A 27,614-nucleotide genomic window follows, 5' to 3' on the forward strand; every position below is an offset into this window, starting at 1 on the left:
GCGATGCTTGAACAGCTACTGTGTGAGCACTGCTAAAGAAAAGTGCCTACTCTACCTGCTTGTGGTGCCAGACAATGAGATTCACTATATAAAATGGTCCTATATTACAGAATGTAAATACGTCAAGACACTGAATGTAGTGGGGTTTATATTAAAAGGAAAACTACATTTGCAGTGGCGTTCCTTTCTATGGATTGCTTCTCTGCTGTCTTTGCTACAGCTCCTGGTTACCTAAGCCTTCATACTGTCTTAACATAGACCACAAATCACTGTAAAAGAAAAGTTGTCCATTACAGAACTTTTTATTTTTTTATTTCTTACCCGTTTATCATCATGCATCAAAATAACCCATTATCAGGACATGGCGTCCCAGTATGAGACGGCAAGCGGACGCAGGCGGCCGCTGTATGACTGATCCGAGTCGACAGCCTGTGGTGTGTCTTTATAAAAGCATTTATTGAAGCACAACGCCGCGGCCTGCCGAAAGCTCATCAAAGAGTGGCTTATTTTATCAGCCAAGTGGAAAATGTGCTGAGAGAGAGAGAGAGAGGGGCAATAGTGAGGAAGTCAGCGAGAGTAACTAAGCTATTGTGCCCATCGCTGACCCAAACACCCGCATTACAGTAGTCACGGCGGCTCACCACAAAAGCTCTAATCGGCGGAGCAGGCCTCTAAATTAAATGACCCTGTAGTTGTGACACTGTAACTGACAAGCCGGCCCGAGCACGCCGGGGCCAAAGGCAAAGGAGATATGGCTAATGAACAGAAAATGTATTGAAATGGCGGCATCTTTTACAAGCCCAGACAGCCTTAAGTAACCTACATACTCCTCTGTGAAGTATGTAATACGCCATGTTGGTACTTATTCGCCTACTTGCAGCTATTTCATAGATTATACGGACTTTAAAATGAGCTGCTCTTGGAGACAGAAATAACCAGGCTTCATAAAGATTCCATTTGCACCCTCAGGTAAACTGCACTTCGAGTATAACGTGCCATGACTCTCACCAAATGTAACTATTGCGGCTCCGTGTGGAGGAAGCTTCGCATAACCCAGGGGTGTCGGACTCCAGGCCTCGAGGGCCGGTGTCCTGCAGGTAGATCTCACCCTGGGTCAACACACCTGAATCAAATGATTAGTTCATTACCAGCCTCTGGAGAACTTCAAGACATGTTGAGGAGGTAATTTAGCCATTTAAATAAGCTGCGTTGGTTCAAGGACACATCTAAAACCTGCAGGACACCGGCCCTCGAGGCCTGGAGTTCGACACCTGTGACATAACCGATCAGCCATTGCATTAAAACCATGGACAGGCGATGTAAAGTAGTGTTGCTGGTCTCCCTGCACTGCAATATTCAGCCGGGAAACCTAGCATTCATGCAAACTGCACTCCCAACGGCAGCAGCCTCCCTCCCTGCAAGGCAACGCTACAAACAAACCCAGGAACACCACAAACTGGAGCGTAGGGTGTGCCGAATAAACCTGATCCACGGACCAAAAGACCAACGGAGACCCCCATAGGTCCTCATATGCCTTATAATATTATCCAGATGATTTTGAAGTGCTTAAATCTCACTGATACAATTAACAAGTCAAACTGCAAAATAAAAACAAGGGCTCCGTTCGTGAAACGCGATTTTAATGAATTATACTGCACACCACGGTCACTTAAGAAATCACGGTGAGTCAGAGCCTGCTCGTTCTGAGGGGAGGGAAAGCTCACCAACTGAAATCAATGGGCAGCATTTATAATGCATGGGCAGCATCTACACTCCCAAGGGTCACATTAAATTCAAGGGAAGCTGATAACAATTGACTGAGGTAGCTGCCAACTGCAGGTAGATTATGTATAGTTACGTGTCTGCTTCCTCATTGTTGAGGCTCACTCTAATTCGCTACCTCTTCGCCTCTCGGTATCCCTGCTTTAGCTGCCGTAGATCCCCCCCACCCCACCCCCACCCCACCTCACCCACTCCCCCGTTCTTTTCTTCTCACCTTTTCCTTTCTTTTTTTTTAAGCCGTCATCATTTCTATCATCTTCTTTATGCTTTCCCTGTAGCTCCCATTTCTCTCTCACACCGCTCTGGCATACAAATGAGAAGAGATGATGAGGGATGTACAGCATTGAGCACTACAGTGCATCCCCACAAGACTTTCTCATACACTGGCCCTAATTGGCCTTAATTGGAGAGGGACGAACACTGGGATACGAGTCTGTAGGTTAGTCTGCGCCGCATGCACGCATACTCTTGTTTGCGAGCTTTTGTCTGTGGACATATTTATTAAAAAACGGGGGGAAAAAAAAAGAAAAGCACAAACAAAACAAGTCGATGAACACATAGCCTCGAGTATAAAGCATTCAGCTAAAGTGGTACGCGGCACCTCGATTTTAAATTTTCATACGTGGGTGTATGCAGGCTCATGCGTTTGAATATTTATGTAAATATCATGTTTTTGTAGTCCTCGGGCCCTAGATTGCTTCTCAAGCCACAGCCAGATTTCTGTGTTATCACATGATCTCACCAACAAGCCAAGCTCAGAGAGGCTTCTCTAAAAAACAAACAAAAAAAAAAGCAGCCAACGCCAAACGTGCAAAAACCTATGGTCAAAAAATAAAGCTGTCAAAACACCACATTCACACCACAACTCCCTCTACTGAGGCCCTCAGAGCTGTTTACCTTGGTAGAGCAATATCATTATTACTATCACACACGTCTTTATTTAGAATGCATATATATTCCCACCATGATGACCAACCTTGCAACAGAACATAAAAGTCAATAGAGGGGAAAATTGTATGGGTAACAGTAGTGGGACTTGACACGTAGGTCCTTCACGAGGGTGCACGGCGCGCGCATCTACGATCGAGGCATTTAGCATTTTTCTTTGATGATAATGTCACACGCAGAGGCGCGTTTGTTCTGTGAAGGGCTACCGGCGCAAGGCCACGGAGAGAGAGACAGATAGGGAAGATGCAAATGAGACATCATAAAACAGAGGAGTGCGTTCGACAGATCAGGACGCACACTTGGGTGCTTTTTCCCGCGTGTGTCAAGTCACGTAGAACCGTGACATTTTGGAACGATTTTAGATAAATTGGCCGGTTGTTGAGTCTATGAGAGGTCCTAAAATAAACCCAAGCAACCCAAGAAAAAAGTGAAAGACAAATGGATCTGATTGAGAGATAAAACCCTTACAAATACCTGTCAGCTTTCTCAGAGTTGTAATGACTCAGGGCTAATCGCTTAGACTGCTAAACAGCAGAAAACTGTGAAAAATTACCCTTAAAATTCTCCAGAGCCACGAATCTTTTTGTACTATTGAAAATAGTACAAAAAGAAATAATATAATTAATCAAAATAATTAATCAAAACTAATTAATGAGTCATTTTCAAATTAGTTACTTTTTAACTGGATAATCTTTTCGGAGCTAACGTTAACTACGGTATATGTATTTCCCTGTGAGAAAGGGATACTGTGGCTATCCCCGAAGCAGGTCTCCTCTCCGCTTCAAGACCAAAAATCTGCAACTGATTGAACCCGTGGATCGAGTTACAGGTAGTTTACTCCTGAATGCAATGGGAAGGGGGTCCCACGTGCAAATGCGTGCACCCCGACCAACCTTTCCTGCCCTTGCCGTCCCCATCCAGTCAAATATGGAACTTGACCCTTTCTGAATTCTGAAGCCGAGCTCCACACTGAATATAACTTTTGGCTTAGCGAGCGAGGCGTGTTTCCAATAAACTCCAACTCTATAACGGTGTGTGTGTGTTTGTGTTGGGTGCTGCTCCATGTGAATGCATGCATGCTCTGTGTTTAGGCGAAATTCAATTGTGTGTGTCTCTGTTTATACACGCCCGCGTCTTTACATAGGTCCAAGTGATTATTTGTTCATGTATCACTGCTTTTCGGATGTGTGCGTGTGTGTGTGTTTCTACGGGTGTGCAAAGGTTCAGCGATCATGTGTGTGCTGGAAGGAGGGGGGGCTGTGGAGTGCCGCAGTACCCAAGGCGCCGAGGACATGGCTTGACAGGTGTGTGTGAAGGAACCTAGTGGTCTGCAGAACAGCAGCGGGCGGCAGCACAATGTGCCCATTCAGGCCTGGAAGGAGACAACCGAGATATCACAGGACCCCTGTGAGGTGGGGGTGGTCATCCGGGGGCATGGCAACCTTTCACTCTGACTACAGAGAAAGACATAATGGCATCGCCGCAGTAATGGGCTGTGTGACCTCACGCTGGGGAGCTGTCCACTGATATGTGACAGATTGAGGTTGTCTACAGTTTCTGCGCTGATAACTTTGACTCCTCAAGCTAAAAACTGGGTTTAATGTGGACCAACAGGTCTCTGTGTGGATGAATAAAGCGGGCATGTGAGCCTTGTCTTTATTTATGTAACAATGTAGCCATCTTAAACAAAAGCTCAGGCTCTAAATGCTCCAAAAGCGGCTTCTGACAGGTTTTCTTCTCTTGGTTCTGTATGATGTCAGTGAGAGTGGATATTCCCAATATGGCCATCTCCCACAGCGGGTGTCCCACCTACCTGCTGTGCAAACCTTTTGATCAATTTGATGAACGTTAGATAAAAGGAGGGGGACGGGAGCTAAAACAGCTCCTTTTAGACAGTGGATGAACTGAGGCACCCTACAGGTGAGGCCCAGAGGACAAACAGTCCTCACTCCTCCTCTGTGTGCACATGTAACCACAGTAATTGGACTCGAGTGAGGACCAAAATAACTGCACCGAGACCCTTCAGAGTAGGTGTGCGTGTCCATAAAGGTGTCACGTAAATAAGAAGCAACTCGAGTCCACTAATAAACATATCGAGGTGGAAATGAGCACAATAGCTGAGGAATTACCAAAGGAATACACAAAGTGCTTGTTTGTGCAGTTGCATTTCATGTTTTTCATGTTTTTTGATGTTCGTTGCACAGTCTCAGGTCACACGGGGAGCAGTCAGAAAGTCACAAGCAGATGGTTTAATCTGCACTGGGACTTTTATTTTGGAAGTTGCCTGTACTCTTTCTGCTTTTCCTTTGACTTCCTGCCCTCCTGGTTTGCTCTGTGCAACTTGACTTGGCTTCTGTCACACACACCTGCTTCTGGGACGGTTCTAACGCAGACATTTACAGTCAGTGTATTGAGTGGGCACGATGTCTGAAGCACCCAGTGAATTCCTTGGATCGTACAGATCAGACTAAGATTGGTAACTTGAACTCGGAAGAGCGAATAAGTGCGCAGTTGTACACTTCATCATAATATAGCACAGTTTGATTTCCATTTCATCTATCCACAATATGCAGCAAGGCCTAAAGTCCAACGTACACCATCAGTTACTCTCCAAAACACTTCAACAACTAATGTAAGTGCTTTGACTCATTTCCAGCTCGGCGTTCTCGCCTTATTTACAAGGAGGAACAAAGTGACAGCACAATGCGCACCAGCGCGTACACTACACAGACAGATCAAAGCAACTCGCATGACAAACCACTGTGATACACAAGCTAACGGCAGGATGTGACAGAAATGGGCAACGCGCGGAAGAATCGCACGACAGTGTGGTCCATACGTCTTTAACGCACATCTGACAAGAGCTTTTAAAACGCTCGCACGCACAGGCGCGCACACAGACACAATGCCACCAGCACTGCTATCCATGCAGAAAATTGGACAGCCATCCTTCAGCTCCGACATAAATCTGTGGGGTGGCAAAACGCATCGGAGAGCAATATAGCATAGAACGAGTCTCCGCTGAATCCAAAAAAGTAATTGAATCGGGGATGAATATAGACGGGGTGGGATGAGAGTTGACAGAAAACACGTCTTTGGAATTTGATGCTCGGCAACACAACGTTTACAGGGAAGATGCGGGTAGGTGCTGTGAAGGGATCAAACGGCAAATTATCACAGAGAACGGGGAAGTAACCAGCGAATTTGAAATGTTTTTGTTGTATGTGCTGTTTGTCCTTCGTGCAAAGCTAAAACCCCTCAACTCCCGATAACGCGCCTCTTCTGTAAGATTTCCTCTGCTGCTCAAAATATCCACTATCAGCCGATAACCTTAGCCTAGATACAATGTTGCCACGTACTGAGCGGCAAAGGTCTCTTCCTCCGAGTCCCAAGGCTACCTGCCAGCTAAATCACATTTGTAGGGTCATATTAAACATGTAGCCCTGAGGGGAGAAAAAGCCCAGCAAATAATGATGGGCATTTTTCTATTACTGAACGCCTGCATTGCATTATTTCCATGCTTCTGCGGTACCATGTGGCGATGGACTGTTTTATCTTACTATATGGGCTGTAGAAACAGGTTTAATTCTTCGCCAGCACAGGACGAGATAAGCTCCAAGTTTTCATCAGGCCACCCGCAAAGACCAAATGTGAATGGATTCAGTGAAATGAAGAAAAAAAAAACAGTTGCTAGTCTGGGCAAGAAAAAAGTTAGAAGACAGGGCGGCACCGATTCTCTACCTTACATGCATTTTCTCTGCGGGGTATTGAACAAAACAAGGATAACCTTTACAATACAATCTAAAAGTGCCTTTAACCCCTCCTCCCCAAAATCCCACCTGTAATGCCAGACCGTCACTGACAAGAAACAAGAAAATATCATGGACGTGAGCAGCAATCTGTTCAATCGCAAACTGAAGACATACTGATGTAAAAGCTGCTCTTTGATGCAGGTAGCACATGTGCCATATCTACCTGTTTTCAGTAAATGCAAAAAAAGCAAACACTGCATCTTGTTTAGCCAAATATCCTCAGTGTACAACGAAGTGTTTGCCGTTTGCTTGGTGGATGGTTGTGTTGGATATCTAACTTTATCAATTAAAGACAACATTTCACCTCCAGCCACAGACCTGCAATTTCCCTTTCATTAACCGTAATCCTTCTTAAACTACGACCATGTGTTTTAATTGTCTTGCCCCAAAAGCATTCCGACATAACCAAGTATTCATCCTTCATGAAAGTTCATTTCCCATAAATACGAAATATGTAATAGCTGCCAGGTGCAAAGTTAGCCAAAATAAATTACTGAACATTTAAATTAAAATACTTTAAAAAGAAATAGCATTGTATAACTATCCAGTGTTCCAGAGTTTCACGAGTTCTTCCAATGTGTTCACATTTTAAATTAGTACATTTTACCCTTTTATTTATTATTATAATGTGATAATAATTGTACAATGAAGTGAATATGGAATAGTGACAAATGTGGTGTTAAGATTAGTTTTTTGTATCTATATGTTTACAACTAATACCAATATTTAATAAGTTAAAAATCAGCTATATTGGACTATATATACCTATATGTCAACTTGTGTTTATGGTGTTACAAACACATGTCGCCAACATACTCCTAAAACGACTGAAGGGTGTTTCTTCTATTACTTTTTTAATTTTTAAATGGAATAATACTGATATATTGGCAAATAGCTAAAATCAGCAGGTAATATGGGTCAGGCTCTAGTTCTGCTGTAACACTGCACAACTCCTAACTACAGAGTTTTCGTGATGGCCGATTAATTTTCCACGGACTTCACAGGAAGTGAGTGGTTGGCATTAATTGCCCTAATTATGAAGTGTTCACTCTGCCCAGGCAGCTCTTGCCTAAAATATGTCTGAGACGGACTAGCTGCTGGTCCGTGCTAAATATAAGAAAAGATGCTGGGAAAAGGCTTGTTCCCCATTATTGTAACCCAGGGAAAAGTCGGAGTAAGTTTCCTAAGTAAAGCGCTACCTCTGACCTCTTTTTACCTGTAATGGTTTGACAGGCTGTTTTTATTAAGTCCTCCAGGAATCGGGTTTGTGGACCAGACGACATTTTAACTGGGCGTGATAACTTGTTCCATCCACGCAGCTGAGGTAACAGGATAGCGAGACACCAAATGGCAAAGCTTTCCACAGGTCTCAGAAACTGTTGACTGTCAGCATCTTTCTCGGTTTCAGTTACATGGGTTACGCATAGGTCGAGAATGAGATTTTAAAACAAGGCTTGTAGGTCGTAAGATTGGTTCAGCATATTTTGAATTCCATTAAAATTGTATATGAAAACAAACTGCCGGTGCATGGTAACAGACACAACCAGACAGATGGCTGCCAGAGTGGGGTTTCTTATGCATGACGAATTGCCGCATCTGTTGGTGTGACTGTGCAAAGCTCGCGGTCGGGAAAAGTTCTCAAGAAAACAGGAGGAAGCGTCATCTGAAAACAGGCAAACAAAAGATACACTTGTCGTCTGATTCCGACGTAAAAGATCTTTTTAGAGTCGTGTACCACAGCTGAGTCGGACAGGACTCCTACGAGAACCCGAGGGCACTCAAGGTGGCAGTAACTCTCCAGATACCCAGGTGAGATCACCAGACGCGGTGTCTGAAATGGGGACGAATCCCTCGGGGTAAACGTGCAGAAAGAACTCGAGGGATCCATCCACAAGCTTTGTCACACGTTGTCATCCAAGTTACAAAAATCCCCATGAACGGTTGGCCGAACTTTGTCAGATGTCAAAACAGGTCACAAAAATCATCAAAACCCTATCGAGATAAAGTGCTCAGGTGGCATCTTTCCAGACCTGAGTTCCTTTTCAATTCAGTTGTACTCCCTAATTGGATAAAAAGCATTGTTTGATGTGCATGCTCTTATTGTATTAAAAAAGAAAAAGAAGCAGGAAAGTCATACACGAAGCCCACCTTGTTTGTCTGCAGTGCAGCGATAGCGAAGGTTACAATTGTCTCTGCCTCCCTCAGAGGCGTCTGGAGATGCAGGGGAAAAAAAATCGATGCACAAAAAGCACTTCATTCCAACTCAGTTTCAACCTTTACTGCCAGTATAATTAAAAGTGGCTTCTATGGACATTCCAATCCAAATTTCTCCATCAGCTGGATGTATCCTGCTCCAAGTCATCAGGACTAAATTCAAAGGGGAAAAAGGCTTCCCACGGGGATGTCATGGCATCACATATGAAGGACCCGTCATTATTGAAGGTTGGTTATCGTCCAGCTGTTTGGTGACTGGATGTGTACAACAGCACCAAGAAACGGAAAAAGTGGTCGAGACACTGATGATATTAGCTGCTTCATTTTAATTCCTGTATTATCACAACAACAGGAATCTGTGACCTCAGAAAGCAATCGGAAAACCCGCAAAACCTTGTTTGTCGTGTTTAATTCCTATCAAAGCGACAGGAGAAGTGTGAAGCTATTTTTTTTATTTACACGCAGCGTCCAACACTGATAACACCAGCTGAGAGACAGAAATTACCAAATTACCTGTGTGTCATGGCTGCATCCAAGCTGCTGGACCAATTATTTCTGCACTGCTGCAATTGCAAAGGCCTCTCCAGCTGTGTTTGACACAAAGCTGGCTTAGGGAGGCTTACTACTGACCAAAAACATAAACAAGATTACAGGAGCCTAACCTTTCAGAGCGCTCATGAGTGACAGCACAACTCACGCTAAATGGACCTTTGGTTTGGCGCTGTCAAAAGGGGCGGATTGTCTCTTCAAGACGAGACAAAAACGCTTCGGGATTGAACAGTCGGGCAACGGCAGAACAAGGTGATCCTTGTTGTCCATACCGATCGATGATGGCTTGTTCATTAGCGGAAACTGCACAGCACACAGAAATATTAGAAAAAGACAACAGCAGGTGCAATAAAGCAGGATTACAGACGACTGCCGAGCTTCAGCATTCCACTGATTACTTCCAAAGCAATAACTACTACCTTATTAATCATTAAGGGCAAAAAGAATTCAACAAAGGGTTGACCTACATTGACCCGAGTTAACTCAGTTGTCTGCAGTTTCACAATTTCCCCAAGCAGGACTAGCATGCTTACTGTGTTAAGCTATTTGCTCCATGTCAACCTGACTTTTAGCTGCATTTATTATGTATGAGAGGGTTAAAAGGGGTCCATGAGAAGATTATAAAAGCTTAACATTTTGATGAGATTAATCTAGCTATCAATCTTTGCATGCACAGGGTAGTGAACCAATTATGATGTGGAAGTCAGTGAACAAATAACGTTTCCATCTTTGCATGACTGTATGTTCTGAAAAGCTTCAAACGCATTAATTGGAGGGAGCATTATTCCTCTGCCATCCACCCTTAAGAAAAATTTATATCATAAGCATGTCAAGTGTTCTCGCGAGGAACAGAGAAGTGGGGGATGTGGGGAAGGGTCGGTGCTCGCAACTAGCGCACACTGTCAGAAGATAGAGAATCACTGTGGAGAGCAGGAGGGGGACTGGATGTCATTTGCCTGGAGATGCCGATCTGACATCTCAACTCCCACTGTCTGTCAGTCTGCCTTCCCCGTGATGTATGGATGTTATATGGCACCGCTCACCCAGCAGAACCAGTCAATACTACCATGCTGAGGAATGTTAGAGCATGAGACAATGGGAGCCTGTGACCCTTGTTATGGAATGACAAAACTCCGAGAGGGTGGGGTGGGCTGAAGCGATCTGGGTTTACGAAGAGGAGGGGGGAGGGAAGCTGTTTCATCATTCAATATCACATAGTCTGCGGTCCTGTAGTGGCATTTGAGAAATTGCACACTGGAAAACAACTAAACAAAAACGGCTTTATGGATGCCATCTGTGGCTGCGTTTAGGTTGGTTTACTGGCAATAATCCAATGTGTATTTTAAATACAAAAATAATAGAAATCAAACATTGTCGGGTAAAGAGAAAGGGGGGAGGGGGACCCAACCCTACTGGGCTTATTTTCTTTATTGCTTCTGGTATTTGTGTCTCCAACCAGCCACCATCAGGACAGAATCAGGCTTTCAATATACTGCATTAAGAAGTATTACAAAAAGACTGGATTACGTGAAGAAACAACATCGTTTAAATTCATCTGTGTGTAGTACTACATCTGAAATAAGAACTTAATTAAGAAGGAAAACATTTTTGCTCTGCGTTTTTAGCCACATCGCAGCTAAAAAGTCACATTTCTACTTGCAGTCGTTAGGCGAAATGCTCAAAATTACCAAAAGGGACACAAAGTGTCGATTTCTTAACTGATCACACACGTCACCTATTAGGGCCCCCGAGATGTGTTTGCTCGTAACGGAAGAGAGGGGTGAAAAATTCTGCACGCCACATAAAACGTCCGATACGGCCCTCGAACCGAGGTGAGGTCTCTGCGCATGCAGGCGACAGGCAAAAGACCCCCGTTTCTCCAGCTCGTAGCCCACGGGGGGCTCTGTTCCTGCCTGCACGCCAGTGCCGTTATCTGCTGCTTATTATTTGGCTGAATGAGCCGGAGCGGGGCTCATGGGGCTCGCTTCTGACATAATGACTGATTACAGTCTTGTGGCTCCCTTCTAAGAAATCCCACTGTTGCCACCATTGCGCCAAGGCAGCTCAACATCACACAGGCGAGACCAATGTACGAGTGGAATCAGAGGAGGACGGGGGTGGCTGTTTTTTTTACAGTGACAGCATAACTGTTACCCAGTCACTGAGCTGTCATGACTGACAGAGACCCCGGTGGACACCTGGGTCATCAACCTACTTGTCATCAGGTGTCTTGTTAACAAGAACCTCTTGAAATAATAACTAGACTGCAAAGAAGAGAAAAAAAGTGGCTAAATAATATTCTGCATTTTTTAATTGGACCTCAAATAGTTAGGCTACATTTGCTCTTCTCCTTCCTGCAGGAATGTGATACATACTAATGCCTACCGACATCAAGCCCATAACATGAGCCTGCTATGTCTGGAATGAACCATCCGCAAAGCACAAAACCTTTTATTTCCGATGGCACAATGCATTCTCACTTGTGAATATGAAATACAGATGCCTGTGTGACAGGAAGTCGGAAAACAACACAGAACAGGCGCTGTCAATAGCTACCGTTTCCAAACAAGAAGAGTCACGCTGTCAGCACTTTTCAAACGCCAGCTTTCAGGCAGTCAATTAGGTTCAAGGTGAGACAAAAATGTGTTGTCATTTAAACGGTTTTGCTCCATTGGGGCGGTGCATCAATTCAGTCATCTCCATTCCAGAGGTGACAAAGGGCTGGCAGGGAAGTTTATATTTGCCAGTAGATACACAGTTCTGCTGTCATTACACCAATCTGAGATGAAGTGGGGATTTGCAGGTGCGCACATTTAAAATGCGCCATTCCCTGCGAGCAAAGCTTCATAAAGACGGGAATAAAAAACAAAAACAAAAAAGGGGGGCTACCGCCGAGGAAGCTGCTGGCTGAGGTGCAGCGCCGGCCCCCTCCTACTCCCACGCTCCTAAACCCAATCCCGTGCCATCGATTAGGAAAAAATCAATTTAAATCACGAGCTCAGAGAGGAGACGCTAAAATGCTGCAATACATTTTAAAGTTGCAAATGGAATGAGGTTTTGATGAACTCCACGAATTCACCTTGGTTTAATAAATGACAAATATGCCCTCTCTTAATTAAGAAAAAGAGAAAACGACCCTCGTGCGATAGAAGCATAAATCTTTCAGCGCGGAGCTATCCACGTGTATGAAAACACTTTAATTATCTGCCTTCAAAGAAAAAAAATAGCGTCCGCTCTCTGGAAATCTTATCAGGTATGAATGGAGAAATGGTATTTTAATTTAAAAACATTAAGCAGGATATTGTAATGCACATTTCTGCGAGGCATTCATGTTTTGTGTTCAATTACAAGCTCTTTTGAACTGAAAGTATGTCAGAAAAAAATGTTAGAATGGATTTTTTTTTAACCCACAGATAACGGCGAAACACTATTAAAATTTATGTTTTTCAGTTTGCTCGGATCTTTTCAAAGATGTTGAACTGAAGCGTGGATAGATACCTGAACCGGCATACTAGCCTTGAGCCCGAGGACCCGAGGATCGGAGGGTTCGTCTGTGCCAGGCGGGCAGGCGATTCAGTGCCTCACAACAAAGAAGCTCAAAACAGCTACAAACAGAGAGCTTAAGAAGACGAAACAACCCAAACTCGACATCGTTTAAATGGCACATGTACACGTCTGTGCCCAGAGGTCCCAATTACTTGTGGTACTTACAGTTTCTAGAGTTGGCAGAAGCACCTTTAGCTATCAGGGTCTTTTTCTGTGGGACAAGCTCCCAGGTTGGATTCAGGAGGCAGACACCTTCTTTACCTTTAAAAACAAGCTTCAGACCATCCTCAGGGCTGGACTTTAATCCTCGCTGCCATAAACTCATTGAGTACTTCTCCGCATACGTCCTCATTCTCTTTTGTCTTTTTTTCCTCACTCCTCAAGCCGGTCATGGCAAACCGATGTCCCTTTCTGAGCACAGGGGTCTTTTCCCATCAAAGCAAAGTCTGTCGCCAAGGTGACTCAGAGAGGACTGTCAAAGCACCAGGTTCACTTTCTAACACTGCAGGACGGATTCAAGAGATGAGTACAGTTTTCCCTCGATATAACGCGGTTCACCTTTCGCGGCCTGACTGTTTCGCTGATTTTTTTGTGCAATTTTGCATGCTTTTTTTTATTACAGTGTATTGCGTTCTGCGTCCCAATCGGCTGTAGACCATCGTCAAACAATCTCCTCTGTGCCATGTCTCCTGTACAGAATGGGGTCAGCTTGTCAACTTTACAAAAATCTTCGATCGCTAGCAGTGCGACTCCGAAGTGCTGTACTGTATGTTTGTAAGTTTTCTCCTCAACAAACACAACAATGTCTACGAAATGTTTTGCACCATCAAAGGCACCTGCGGTAGCACCCAAAAGGCAGTGGAAGATGCTAACCATCGCACAAAAAGTTGGACTTCTGGACATGCTAAAGGAAGGTAGAAGTTAACGTATTTTTCGGATTGTAATATAATACTGGACGAAGGTTTGAACTTGGCTACTTTGCAGATTTCACCTATCGTGGGTTATTTTTAAAATGTAACTCCCGCGATAAACGAGGAACGACTGTATTGTTAATTTTATATCACTTCCTGGTTTATTTCTTGATTCATCATCAAAAAACATGAATGCAACCAACCATTTAGCAATACCCCTTTTTATTCAAATGGTAAGACTGAGAGGGGGGCTGAGTTGTTATGTGCAAATCTGCACCTGATATTTGCAGATACAGCAGCCAGAGAACAAGGAAGCTATCTTCATCTCTCTTTGCTGGCCAATTAGTGGTCAGATCAGGAGGTCCCGATGGTTTAGGGAGGCGTAAATACTAACCGTCCATTTCCATTCATTTGTATGCGGCTGCAGGTGCACTACCTTATTATGTATTCAAGCCCAAACCTGCCTCCCAAACAGGCCATAAATTAACTTCTTTTAGGGCTTCGGTCTCAGAGAAGCATTGCATCTTTGTTTGAAATCCTCTTCCCTCGTCTAAAGTTCACAAAGGAAGGGGTTGAGGAGGGGACTTCAGAACAAAAGAAAGCTATCGATATAGTAGCAAAAAACTTTGGTGTTATACTATAAAATACACATAGACAAATGTATCAGATTTTACAGAGTAGTAAAGAGGCTGATGTACTGCGGCTCCGTCAGGCTTTGTCAGTTTGATAGCTTTTGGATACCTTTTAACACCACCGACAGGGTCGTAAGAGTGGCTTGGCTTGCTTTAAATGCTAAGTTGACATTTTTGGGTCCATATCTGCACTCCAGACGAGAATCTATCCTTTTTTCCCCCTGCCTCTTAAACCTTCATTTTCCCCGGTCCGGGTCTGCCATCGTGGGCCTCGTGTTAACATCGCCGTACAAGAAACCGCTTTTTTTGGAGATACAAATACAGTGAGTGCTTACTTCATCAAGTAAGTAGCGACTGATTGGACTCTTCTGCTGTTCAGTGGTCATGTACTGCAGCCGCTCTTATCTGCAAGCATTACAAGAAAAACAGAAAGCACGCATTCTGCATTTGTATCTGCGGAAGCTAGTTAATGCTTTGTGCTCGCGCCTTCTTGTCATGCAGTCTTTGTATCTCTGCCTGCAGAGGTTGCTGAGTGTTAAAATGTGCCTGCTAAGTGTTTTGACCCCCCTAGGGACAACTTAACTAAGTGTCAAATTAAGGGTGCAGGGTTGGCTTGCAGATAATTAAAACTGCAGTCTGAAAAACATAAGAATTTTTTAAAGCGCACTGACACCGGTCACGGTAACATATAAACTCGAGCTTGACAGCGAACCAGCCTTGCAGGCCTTTATTAAAATTGAATGCATAAATTAATGTGACATGCCAGGGCAATTCAAAGCACAGCCGAAGACTGGGGTGTTCCGCCAGTGCGGGAGCGGAAAGCAACACTGAAGCAACAGTCGAATTTACATGCAACCAGTGATCTTCCGCCTACCTAAGAACTGCTCAACGTTATTTCCTATCCACCGTGGATGCACGGGGGCGTGCCCACCCACTCTTTTCTATACAATTTAGCAAATAATACTATGAAAGGGTGCTCCTGTGGAAATATAAGCAGGCCTACGTTGTGACAGAGTTATCAACAGCAGCACATGAACCAGCTTGCACTGTTCTCTGAGATAATTTGCCAAAGACACTGAGGCAGACCACCCAGCTATATTAACACCCACATAAGTAAAGTTTCTATGTAGGGAAACTGCAAAATATCCTGAGAAATCAGAAAATGATGCTACTACAGGTGCATTGTTGGAAAATTGGTCGGGTTTACTAAATACCAGATGAACAGATAGCATTTTTCTCACTAATCCAGAAATAGATGTTTTTTCTGGCATCTATTTTACTATATATCTCAAAAAAAGGGTAAAAGTGTTATATTTCTACACTGCAATAAATACACAAAAAAGATGATATTGATGCCTTGCGTTCAAACCCTTCCTCGAGTAACCTCTGCTAAAACTTTGCTCTTGACGTAACAAATATTGATGCATTTCCCTGCATCCTACAACTATAGCGGCATTTTAAAAGGCATCTGACTCTGAGCGCATAAAATGCTCTCAAACGCCGGGGTCACTGTCTCCACAGCTACGCAGAATCAGGGAACTAATTGTCCGTCCTTTCCATCGAGCACCAGCTGAAGTCTCCATTTCAACTCTAACCCCATTTCCTACAGTTTAGTGTTCATGGGGTTGTGAAAGCTTGTGTCAAAACCTTTGTGTCCAAGCTCTTTATGAGACAGGACAGCTAAAGTGTTGAGAGGCACGGACCTCGAGGACCTTTCCGTGGCCATGTGCCTCCTTTTTTTTATTTTCAGCCTTTGCTTTTCTTCTTGTGTGACATTCCTGACAGAGAAAGGGCCCCAGCAGACTGACCTGTCTCACTCCTAACAGCATGATAACTCCAGTCTTGGGGACGTTTGAAAAACCAAGCGCCCTGAGGAATGTGAATGCGCTCCAGTGGGTGGCCAGCTGGTGATTTCTTTATTTACTTATTTACTTTTAAAGGAAACAGGTTTAAATAAAGTAAAGACAAAAAAACCCTGCACATTTGGAAACTGTATCTAGACTACATATGTGTGTCTATAGGATTATACAGGAGACACAGCTACCTATCATTTAAAACACACAGGAGAAAAATCAACCACCAAATACAAAACTCCCTGAAGATGTTTGTGTGATGCTTAGCATGTCAGCATCCAGCCGCAGGGATAAACAATCATTCGACTGCAAAATAGGTTTTTTAAATCCATCACTTAGACAGCCTTTATGAGAATTCAGAAAGCTCTTCTTCTGTAGTGTCCTTATTTTAAAAAACACACTTGTCATGGATTTTATGCAGTTCTGAGTTCTGCTTATGATAGGTAGGAAAAAAGGTATACTCTTCAAACATCTGTGTCAACCTGCATACAAAAGCTGCAGAATCAGTGCTGACCAGCAGTCCAAAGAACCAAGTGTTGCCAATTATACTATATGTTCCTCTAATTAACCATTTAGTGCATCTGTGGTTTGAAACCAGATGGGCTACATGTGACCCTCCTACCAGCTAACAACAGAGAAGACTGGAAAAACGCTGCCTGGACTGATGAGTCTCGTGTTTTGCTAGGACATTCGGATAGTAAGGTCAGAATTTGGACGTAAACAACATGAAAGCATGGCTCCATCGGTTGAGGCTGGTGTTGGTGGTTCAATGGTGTGGGGGGATAATTTCCTGACACACTTTAAGTACTTTAGGGTGTTCCTCCATGCTGTCTCCATGCTAACACATTTGCCTTAAATGCGAAAGACCTCTGATTTGAGACCAGGTGATACAAATCCAGCCTCAGGTGGGGTTCACTAGCTAGTGTACTTCCTAGTGCGGCTCAAAAGTAAGGATAAACGGGATGGTTACATCAGGAAAACCATCAGGTGTAAAATCTGTACTGTTGGAGCAGCTGAAACTCTGGACCTACCTGTACCAATCAAATTGTGTTGAAATCCTGCCGTCACCTGAATGCTGTTGCTGATCATGCCTATCCCTCCATGACTGCAGAAACTGTTTCCTTGAACATAACATCGAGTCACCAGATCTCAGTCCAATAGAGATCTTTTGAGATGCCTCGTAAATTTGCTGTCATTTTCATGTCAACGTGGACCAAAATATCTGAGGAATATTTCCAGCACCTTGTTGACTCTATGCTGTGAGAATGAAGGCAGTTCTGAAGGCAAAAAGAAGGCTTAACCTAGTACTAGCCAGGTGTAAACTCAGGCTCTTTGTCCCACAGTGTGTCTTTGTCCTGTCTCCCTCCCTTCTTCTCCAGCCTGTCAACAGACGGCCGTCCCTCCACGAGCCTGATTCTTCTGGAGGCTTCTTCCTGTTAAAAAGGGAGATTTTCCTTCCCGCTGTCTCCAAGTGCTTCCTCACAGTGGGTCATCTAATTGTTGGGGTTTTTTCTGTTACTGTAGGGTCTTTACCTTACAATATAAAACACCTTGAGATGACTGTTGTTGGGATTTGGCACTGCATAAATAAAGCTGAATAGAATTATTACTAATAAGGTGTGCAATGACTGTCACTGTCATGATTTCACCCAGCTCGTTCTTATAGATGTTGCTGCGCTAACCACCAGCTGTTTATTACATCAAGTGAGCTTTCCTATTGGTGGTGCAAGTATGACCACAGAAAGCTTATGAGGGCATGTAATTCTAGTGGGAGCTCCATGGGGAGCAGTTAGCCTCAGGAAGCCCACAGAACTCTGGACTAAGAGCACCTTTTCCTCACTAGATTTATTCTTCATAGCCTTTTAGGACCTTTTCCCCCCAAAAAATAGCACATAGCAAAAATATCAGTGGGCAGTACAGCAGGGCTCTTTCTGTACTGTACAGTAAGTAAGCCCCCAGACTTTTAGTATGAGCAAATATCAAAGCACAGCCATTATCTTGGATGATAACACGGTTTTAAAATCACAACGCTTTCTAAAGCTTCAGATATTTTGTCGTATCTCCAGGAGCCCCAAAACAATGGACAGCTGCAGTCATTAGACTGACAGAAAACGCAACTCTCAACTTGTTAATCTCAGTTTCCATTTCCAGTCCGGCAGTGCCTCCAACGCTTACCGATTTCCGTGTGGGAAGGAGATTTGTTTGTGTGTGTTTTTTTTTCTCCACTGAACCAATCACCAAAGACCAAACTATTCTCCTGGAATTTAGCATCACTTTAAGTTAACACTGATGTCAACATAGCATCGTGTCGGGGTTTTAAGAGACGAGCGTGTACAAACAGCTCAGGATCTTCCTCCGTTTGCCGTTCAGTCGCCGTGCCTCGGGGGTGCCAAAAACAAGCAAGCACTGACGGTTTAAAATATCCCTGTCGCAGCACACAGCTTGATAATGCTTGACAATGGATTTAAAGGTCTGGGCCCAGGCAAACAATCTCATCTAGCCCTACAGTAATTGCTAGTTGCCAAAAAAACAAGTGTTGTGTTTTGCCATCTCCACCTCTTCCGATTTCTCCTAAATAAATAATACAAATAAATCCTCTCCTCCATTAGCGCTAATGTACAAAATGAAAAGCAAATCACAGTCAGAGCTCTGGTCCCACTGTGCGCTGTTTGTATGAGCGCAAAAATAAGGAAACAAAGAAAAGAAAATATAACTGTGACCTCTGCTGCTGTGCATGTAGTACATGACCTTGAGCGTTATTCAGGTTTGCAGTTTCAGTCTGACGACTACACCACAGGCAGTTGTGTAAGAGAATAAAGAGGGATTCATTTACTCAGTGATTCTGCTATACTGCTTCTCAAACAAGGGTCAATTAGTACAGCGTTTGGAGTCTTTATCGCTGGTTTTAACTTACCACCAGAGGGGTAGCTTTTACAGCACAAGTCCAGCATCTCTAGAGTCTAATTGATTTCTTGAAAGCCAGAAAGTTTGCACTTCATTTTTAATCCTGTTTCTAGCAGGGATGCACCGGTATATCGGTATATTTATATAATCCTTGCTGACTGCAACTAGAAGATGTTTACCAGTGGCTCTGGTTTGTGTTAAAATGCCCTAAATTTGAATGCAAAAATCACAAAAGATGTTGACAAATGCAACTCTCCGGAGAGTGTTCCCCCCCCCCAATTGATACACCAGTAAAAGCCCTCGCTGTACATAATATGAGCCTGCATAAGCTAACCTATGAAGAAAATTGAGAGGCCTATATCTCCATTCATACGCCAACGAGAAATTGGATTCCTCCTGACTGGCAATTGTGTCCAAAAAGAAAGAAAAAGAAAAATCAAATAAATGGAGCTGCCTAAGGAGAGAAATTCTCTTTCTGAAAAGCTACATAACATCAGTGGAGTTTAAAAAAAACAGGGTGGGGAGGGGGGCATCATAGAGAGCCCACAAAATGAGAAGGGAGGGGGGCTTTCCAGCAAGGGCACTGAATTAACCCATATTAGTGTAATACAATGCAACAGGAAGGAATATGTGCCAGCACAAAGTGTTGGGCTCACACTGTGAGGAAAAAAGAAAAAAAGCACGGTGGAGTGAGTCACTCAGCAGACAAAAGCATGCATGAATTTGTCTCTCACGCCGTCTCTAATGAGTCAACTCAGTGGTTTTCAAGGTGAAGGGTTGTGATCATTCCCGGGAAAATAAAAAATTAAATTAAAGAAAATTGATTTAATTTCTAAGAGCTTAAGAAAAATAGGGGAAGGGGGAAATAATAGCAGATAGCTGAGAGACAATTAAGAGCATAAGAAGTGACGGAGAGAGACTCCTACAGTGCAGCAGGGCTGTTTCTGTGTCCATCTCTCCCCACCTGGCGTCATCTCCCCGCGTTCCCTTACCCGAGGTAACCGATTCAATCAATACATCAGGCGGCAGCTCGCGTCAAGCTCCATTTTCCTACCGTGACGGCACCTCAGGGAAAAGCAAGGGAACAATTATTTTATTTTCATACAGCTCCGTCCCGTCAGGTATCCCACCGGACGTCGGGTTCAGCTGCTGTTACGTTAAATGTAACCTAGTTTATATTCCGCAAGGAGCGACGTTTAGCTGAATCAAGACGGATGAGACACGTGGAAAAACAAAGTGCAAGTTGACATTGCGGTTTAGTCATAAAGCATCGGATGTCCCCTCCAGTTTCCCCTGGAGGAGGAAGGCAAAGTTTTTATTGTTGGTAGAGGAAAACTGACTGTGTGTGTTTCTGTGCACACGCTGTGCATATGTCTGCTTCTCGCCTGCTTGGGGGCATTTTCACCGATGGAGATTATATGACAGATGGTGCTGCAGTCCCCGGCATAATGAATGTAATTGTCAGATAAGGATACAGCCAACAACGGCATTAATGACATCCTGAAAAGGAGTTTTTAGGAGGGCTGGGGTGGGGTGCGTGGAAGTTAGTCACAATTCTGAAGTACAAGAAGCCAAAAGCCTGGCTGAAAAACTCATGAAAGATCACCCCCACAGGCCACAGCTGTTATATTATTCAGCATCAAATAGAAGAAGTAGGAGAAGAAGGAAGGAAGAAAAGCAAACCATATTCTAAATGATGAATTGGAAATGAAGGGCGTCACTGTGCAGCGATGAGAAAACTTCTGATCCGATTCAAAGCGATGGGCTTAGTTACCTTTTCCGCTTTGATTCTGATGTTGAAAGACAGTGTGCTGTCTTCACATCAAAGAATTCGGTGCAGTGCCCCCCTCAACCTCAACCCTGCATTTCTCTCACACAGACGCCGGGCAACACGGCTTCCTTTAGCTCAGGACTCACCTTTCTCTCTTTTTACGTGCATGCATAAATTAATCCGTGCATTATTTGCGTTGTTGCTGCTGCTTTGTTTGGTTTTATTTCCCCGTGCTGCAGCACACGTTCAGCTGCAAACACTGACACTTTTAGAAAATATAAACAAGTCATGCTGACTGAGAGTGGAGGTATATGAAGATCTCGCACAGCCTACACCAATAAACTGCATATTTCGCTCTTGAGGCACAGTCTACCTATTATAAAATATTTAGACCACTCACACCACTGCATCTACCCTCACACAACACAGGCCTATTCGGGCATCTTTGAAAGACACACACACGCACAGTTCAGCCCTTGCAATCATGTCTCAGCTGCATCCCATTCAAACTACAGCGAGATATCCTCCTTAAATCATGAGGCAAAGAAACTAAGAAAAAGAAAACTTCATTCATAGGAATGCAGCGGATATGCAACTTATTTAAAAAGACATTTAACAAAGGGGGGAAAGCACTACATGTCGTTTTAAGCGCCTTTTGATTGGTAAGGAAATCAGCTCACTTTAACCCTCCAACAGGACGTTTAATAAGTCCAAAAATACATACATAAATAAATAAATAAATAAAACGGGGTGAAATTTCACATTTCCATATTTCGATCTGACGGGCGCTGATTGCACCTGAACGCACCGATAGCCCGGCTAAAGTAATTAAAGAGTGGAGGGGACGCCGAGGTTGACATTATACATCACACAGAGCGTTTCTGCTCCGCTGCAGGGGGGCGTCCATTCACGGGGATCATCATCATCATCACCATCACTCCCATCATCATCATCATCATCGCCCCGAAGCCCCCCAAACCTGAAGACAGCGGCGGGTATGCGCACAAACTGACGGCCAAATGCATTTTGAAGAAACACGAGCGTCACACTTACCGCGCATTTAGAAACTGCGGAGGAAATAGCACTCCGTCCTCAAAGTCAGCGTTAATTTCTCTCGCAAGTGTCTTTTCAGGTACCGTCCTTTACTGCACAGCGAGTGTGTGTTTGTGTGTGTGTGGGAAAGAGAGAGACTTGATGGGGGTCGAAGAGAGAGAGGGAGAGAGGAGGGCAGCGATTCCAAAGTGTTGCCTCCTGTCGCTCCGTTCAATATCCCCGTAAAAATCGCCTCTATCTGCCGCTGCTGCTCCACTATCCGAGCCCCGGCGGTGATGAAACGGCGGCTTCCTCGCGTTGCATCCACGATACACTGTCCCCTTAGATCCCTTTATGGCACAAGGCGTCCTTTCTGTGTGCGGGGAGGCTACATCACGTCCCGTAAAAAGCTTGAAAAACGCCAGCAGCCCCTCTCGCCACCATGCGCTCACGCACACCAACACACAATTTAAAATAGAAGAAAAAAAGAGTATCCAGATGAATTTAAGTGGGGGGCAAATGAGGAGTGGGGACAAGAGGAGGTAGGGAAGGGAGGGTATCTTGTGAGAAAAGCTCCACGGAAGAGGTGAGGAGTGTGAAGAAGAAGAAAAAAGAAAAAGAAGCTAAGTTGTTTGGGTCCAGAAAAACTGAGCTCTCTGCGACTATGACAAACCAATTGCGCGCACTGGCTGGGAGTAATTCTGTACAGAGACCAAGGGGTTTTGGAGAGCCAGTGAAAGGTGAGAGGAAAAACTCGGATGTGGATTGCCGCTCTCGCCGTGTACTCGGGCTCCACCTAGCAGCAAACACGAGATAACATCCTGCAAAGCAAGGGGAAGAAGAAAAAACCCTCCACCTATATCTCGCCTGAGGCTGGCAAGGAGTCCTATGTTATATTACATTCTATGTGTGCGCCTGTGAATGCAATATTTATAAAGAAATCCTCTGCTTCTCTCTCAGAAGCTTCAGCGATTTTTAAGAATACAACTGGAGTAAGAAGTGTCCATCAAAAGCTTAATGGAGGGAAAGAAGGGGGGAGATTTTGGGTGATTATTAAGAAGAGTAATTCAGACGACTTAGCTGGAGGCTGGTACATATTTATCCCATGTAACTCCAGCTGTTCCCTTTACTTATATTATATAGCCAAGAGTATTCACTCCCCCATTGAAATCATTGAATTCAGGTGTTAGAATGTGCTTCAGCATACCAAGAAATTTTGGGCCATTTCAAAATCCCTACTTTGTTAGAAAAGTTTGGAAATAGCCCCTTCCTGTTACAACATGACTGTGCAAGAGTGCAAAAAGCAAGGCCCATAAAGACGTGGATGAACGAGTTTGGTGTGGAAGAAGTTCACTGGCCTGCACAGAGTACTGACCCCAACCCAACAGAACACCTTTGGGATGAATTAGAGCAAGACTGCGAGCCAGGCCTTCTCATCCAATACCAGTGTCTGACTTCACAAATGCGCTTGTGGAAGAATGGTCAAAAATTCTCATGAGCACACTCCTGAACCTTGTGGAAAATCTTCCCAGAAGTCTTGAAGCTGTTATAGCTGCAAAGGGTGGAAACATTATATTAAGCCCCGTGGATTAGGAATGGGGTGTCGCTCAATTCATATGCATGTGAAAGCAGACGAGGGAATACCTTTGCCAGTATAATGTATTTTAAGCCTCAATCGAAGACAGTTTTACAAAATGTAACCCCAGGGTGGCAGATCGATGTAGAGATTAAAAAAACAAAACACTAAAGTCTTTGATGACCTTTGAAAGCAGCCCCAGCTGCACCCCATCTCCAGCTGGAGCCAGCCAGCCACTCGCCCTCTCAATCATCCTATAGCCAATTAATCACTTTAATAATCCTAATTACAATCAAACAATAAGTAATCATCCAATCACTCACCCAGTGCTCCGCTAATGAGCCCATGCAAACACAGAGCTCGTAAAGCACATTTTTTGCACTTGTTTCCCGTCTGAAGAACACCTTGAATTCCTCAACACGCTGATGAAAAATAACCGGACGCCCGCTCTTGCAAAGATGCAGCGTTATCTCTGCATGGCACTGCTTTCTATGCGCTCCCAGCGCAAATGGATTTCTTCAGGTAGAGGACTGACCAAAGCTCCCCGACATTACACTTGCATAAAAACCCAGGTAGCTTCAAAGTGACAGCTTAAGTGCCATGCAATACCACTGCACATTAAAAGCCTACACTTTAGCAGTGGAGCCAACACCACAGCAATACTGGGAGAACCAGTTTCCTGCGGATTAAAAGAATACAGGCCCGATTCAGATCAGATCCTTTTTGTTTGACTTCCGGATAACACACACTTCAGGAGTTAAGTATAAACAGTTTTATCCCAGCACTGGGACAGAACGGCATTTCAAACACATGGAAATGAAGGCAAAGTTAGACTTATTTCTAGTGTTATTGAAGAAACGCGAAATCATGAAAGTGCTAAGAAATGTCCACGGACAGCATGAATGTAGCAGTCTCCTTTGTTGAATTTTGAAAAGCGAAATAAAAAATAAAATCTGTGCCAATAAAAGTTTGACAAAAAAAGAGTATTCAAGAATTAATGGTATTTTTATTTGATTCTTGTCAGTATTCCGAAATGTTCTCTTGTGTAGCAAAGAAAAAAATCAGATCAGACAATGACAGTAATGGACAATAAACAGCAAACTGACAAACATGTCAAGTAGTCATCCACGCTATTAAAAATACCTTCTGTTTCTTCACATTCACTCTCATTTGTAGCAAGTGTATCAGCTCAGTCCTTACTTTGAAGCGTATCTGTAACCGGAAGGTCGCCGGTTCGATCCCCGGGCTCTCTGTCCTGGTCGTTGTGTCCTCGGGCAAGACACTTTACCCTACCGCCTACTGGTGTTGGCCAGAGGGGCCGATGGCGCGATATGGCAGCCTCGCTTCTGTCAGTCTGCCCCAGGGCAGCTGTGGCTACAACCGTAGCTTGCCTCCACCAGTGTGTGAATGAATAGTGGCATTGTAAAGCGCTTTGGGTGCCTTGAAAAGCGCTATATAAATCCAATCCATTATTATTATTACTTTGTACCGAAAGAGATTTCTTTATGCAAATTCTATGTTAAATTATCCTCAATACAGAGATAACATTATGCTGTTGATAAAAACATTTCATTTCAGCCAAAGCATCCTTCAAGGAATTTTTTTTATTATTTTTTTTAAGCACGCACATTTATTTTCACATGCCTCTTCGAAAATGCTAAATTAGAATGGGTTCAATTTTGGAGGTGAAGTGCTTTTATTCAATCAAACTCAACACTGCGTAAACATGGTGTAACAGCAGTCTGGCGAGGAAGGAGCGGCTAGCAGGTCCAGCGGGCATGTGGTGTGGAGGTTAGCCAGATAACTCGAAGCCAGTCAGTTAAATTAAACAACAGACCTTTATTCATTATCAGCAACATAAGACCATACAAGCCAGGTCTCCACGGCTCTACTCTGTCCGTACATGCATGTGCAGGGTTCGGTAGTCGCCGGCGCCAGGCCGTTACAACAGTAAGGTGTTTCCTCGGAGAGTGGAACATGAGCAGCGTGGAATGGCTGCCGCTAACAACACACACCCACTAGGAGACCCCCATAGCTACTACAATAGTTGGGCAACCCCCCCTAGTGGTGCTATAACCCAAAAGGGTTGTTACAATGGTTATCATGGTCCAGATATTAACGGCTGAAATCATCTAATCATAAACTGAACATCTTCGCATAAGGTGGGCCCTGGGCATTTTTACAACTTTAAAGCCGCTGTGATCATTATTTTTATATTAAGAAATGATCACACAGCTGCTTGCAAATGCGAGGGGTCGCTTGTAGAGATGAACCCGCGGAGAAACACCGCTAAGATCATCAGATGCGTGCAGCTCTGTGAAGCCTTGGAGTTTCAGCCCATAACCTTACTGTTTTGGTTCACTCTCACAGCTCTCATCAGCCTTGTTTTCACACACAGCAGAAAGCAATTTCAGTATAAAGGTTTGGAAAAAGAAAAAAACTCAACAAAAAAGGTCTGTACAGCAGCTTCCCAGTGCAAAACAAACACAGATATATGGAGCATTTAGCCGCTAAAGAGAGAGGGAATATTGGGCAGGTTTCTAGCGTTGCATTATGCTAATTTAAGGCAATATAATAGGGTTTTATATCAGTGTTTTTGCTCCTAATTCATTCCATCATAACCCATGCCCAAAAAGTCAGTAACTGCTGGACAAAAGAAAAAAGATAACCTTCAGGGCTAAAGAAAAAAACTAATGCACGGGAGCCAACAACTTAAGTTGTTTACCCGAGGCTAGTTTCAAAACCTTAGCTTATCAGAAATAAACACGTTTACAACCTGGTGCAGGAAAATGTTTTGGTCTCTTTGGCTAATAACCTGCTGCATGACAGCTACACAGGGTAAATAAATGTATAACTAACTCCTTTAATTTGTAATAAGTTTGTATTAATCAAGAAAGTGGTATATTTTTTTAAATAAGCAGACGCTAATTTGGCTGCTAGGTGTATGTTAGCTAATTCAGCTAATTCACCCCTGGACTGGACCTCAAGACCATTTTTTTTGTGTACTTTGTCGCTTTTTAGAGAAATTTAAAGACAATTATCTAACTAGACACATCTTTTTTTATTTTGCACTTTATGCCACAAAACAAAGACTATGAAATGTAAATGGGTAAAATATTTACATTTACATAAAATATTCAGGAGGAAATGGAGTATGTAGCAAACAGTTTTTTCCCCCCAACTGGCTCATTTCAATATCTATTTCCTTGTAAACAGCAACATTTCAGTTCTATGACACTGTGTTATTGTATAATTGTGTGTCTAACATGCTAATGCTAAATATCCATCTGCCAACAGATTTGCTAAATACAGAGAGTTAAACACCTGAGACACAATCATAATTGAACACCATAAAGTGACGCATGGCACTATAAAAACCTCTGTACAGCTACTCACCATGCTGTTGTAAGAAACTCTTGCCAAATACAAAGCTGTTCAGGAAAATTAAGGCTTATGGGGACAGTTGTTGTGCAAAGTGAATCCAGTAATGAAGAAGCCATTTTGCCCGTTTAACCATGCTACCATGCCTAGGAATTATCTTCTTCACTGCACTCAGACAGCTTATACAGTGTTACTCAGCTGTTTGTGGGGAAGCACATAGAGGTTGGAAAAGTACTATTTGCGTTGTTGTAAAAACACATACACACACACACACACACACACACAGAAAAATGTGGTTGAACATACAAGTTGGCCGCATATAGTTAGTCCCGTGATGAGATAAGAGCACCAAATGATTGAATAGTTTGTAGCAGCATCCTTAGCAGCGATAGCTTGAAGTAATGGTTTTCTGTAAGACTCTACCAGCCTCTCACATGCTGCTGTTGTTAGCTGTTGGATAGATGGCCTCACATTTGACTGTAAAATACTTTGGTATATGCAGAGGAGTTCACATTCAACTACATGACAGGAAGGTGTTCAGATCCTGTGGATTAAAAACACCCCCAGAATCACCACCCCTCCACCACCGTGCTTGACAGTTGGTAAGAGGTGTTTGTAATGATATGCTGTGTTTGGTTTTCACCTAACGTTGAGTCGTGCATTATGGTCAAACACCTCCACTTTGTTCTCATCTGTACAAATC

At 43.6% G+C, this 27,614-nt stretch overlaps 1 protein-coding gene across 7 annotated transcripts in view; it reads right to left on the minus strand.

Annotated features, from left to right (window-relative positions):
- Positions 1 to 22,703, minus strand: part of LOC146391372 (adhesion G protein-coupled receptor L3) — a 253,907-nt gene extending 231,204 nt beyond the window's left edge. For 5 of the 7 annotated variants that reach the window (XM_084924260.1, XM_084924263.1, XM_084924262.1 and 2 more), the window contains exon 1: positions 21,976 to 22,702. The gene's annotated coding sequence lies outside the window, so the exon portion shown is untranslated. Of the gene's footprint in view, positions 1 to 21,975 lie in introns of all 7 variants that reach the window. The other 2 variants (XM_084924265.1, XM_084924264.1) reach the window with 1 other exon arrangement.
- Between the last annotated feature and the right edge of the window lie 4,911 nt (positions 22,704 to 27,614).

This window comes from Perissodus microlepis, chromosome 3 (genome assembly GCF_051167445.1).
Source record: "Perissodus microlepis isolate ML-2025 ecotype Zambia chromosome 3, ASM5116744v1, whole genome shotgun sequence".
Classification (NCBI taxonomy): Eukaryota; Metazoa; Chordata; class Actinopteri; order Cichliformes; family Cichlidae; genus Perissodus; species Perissodus microlepis.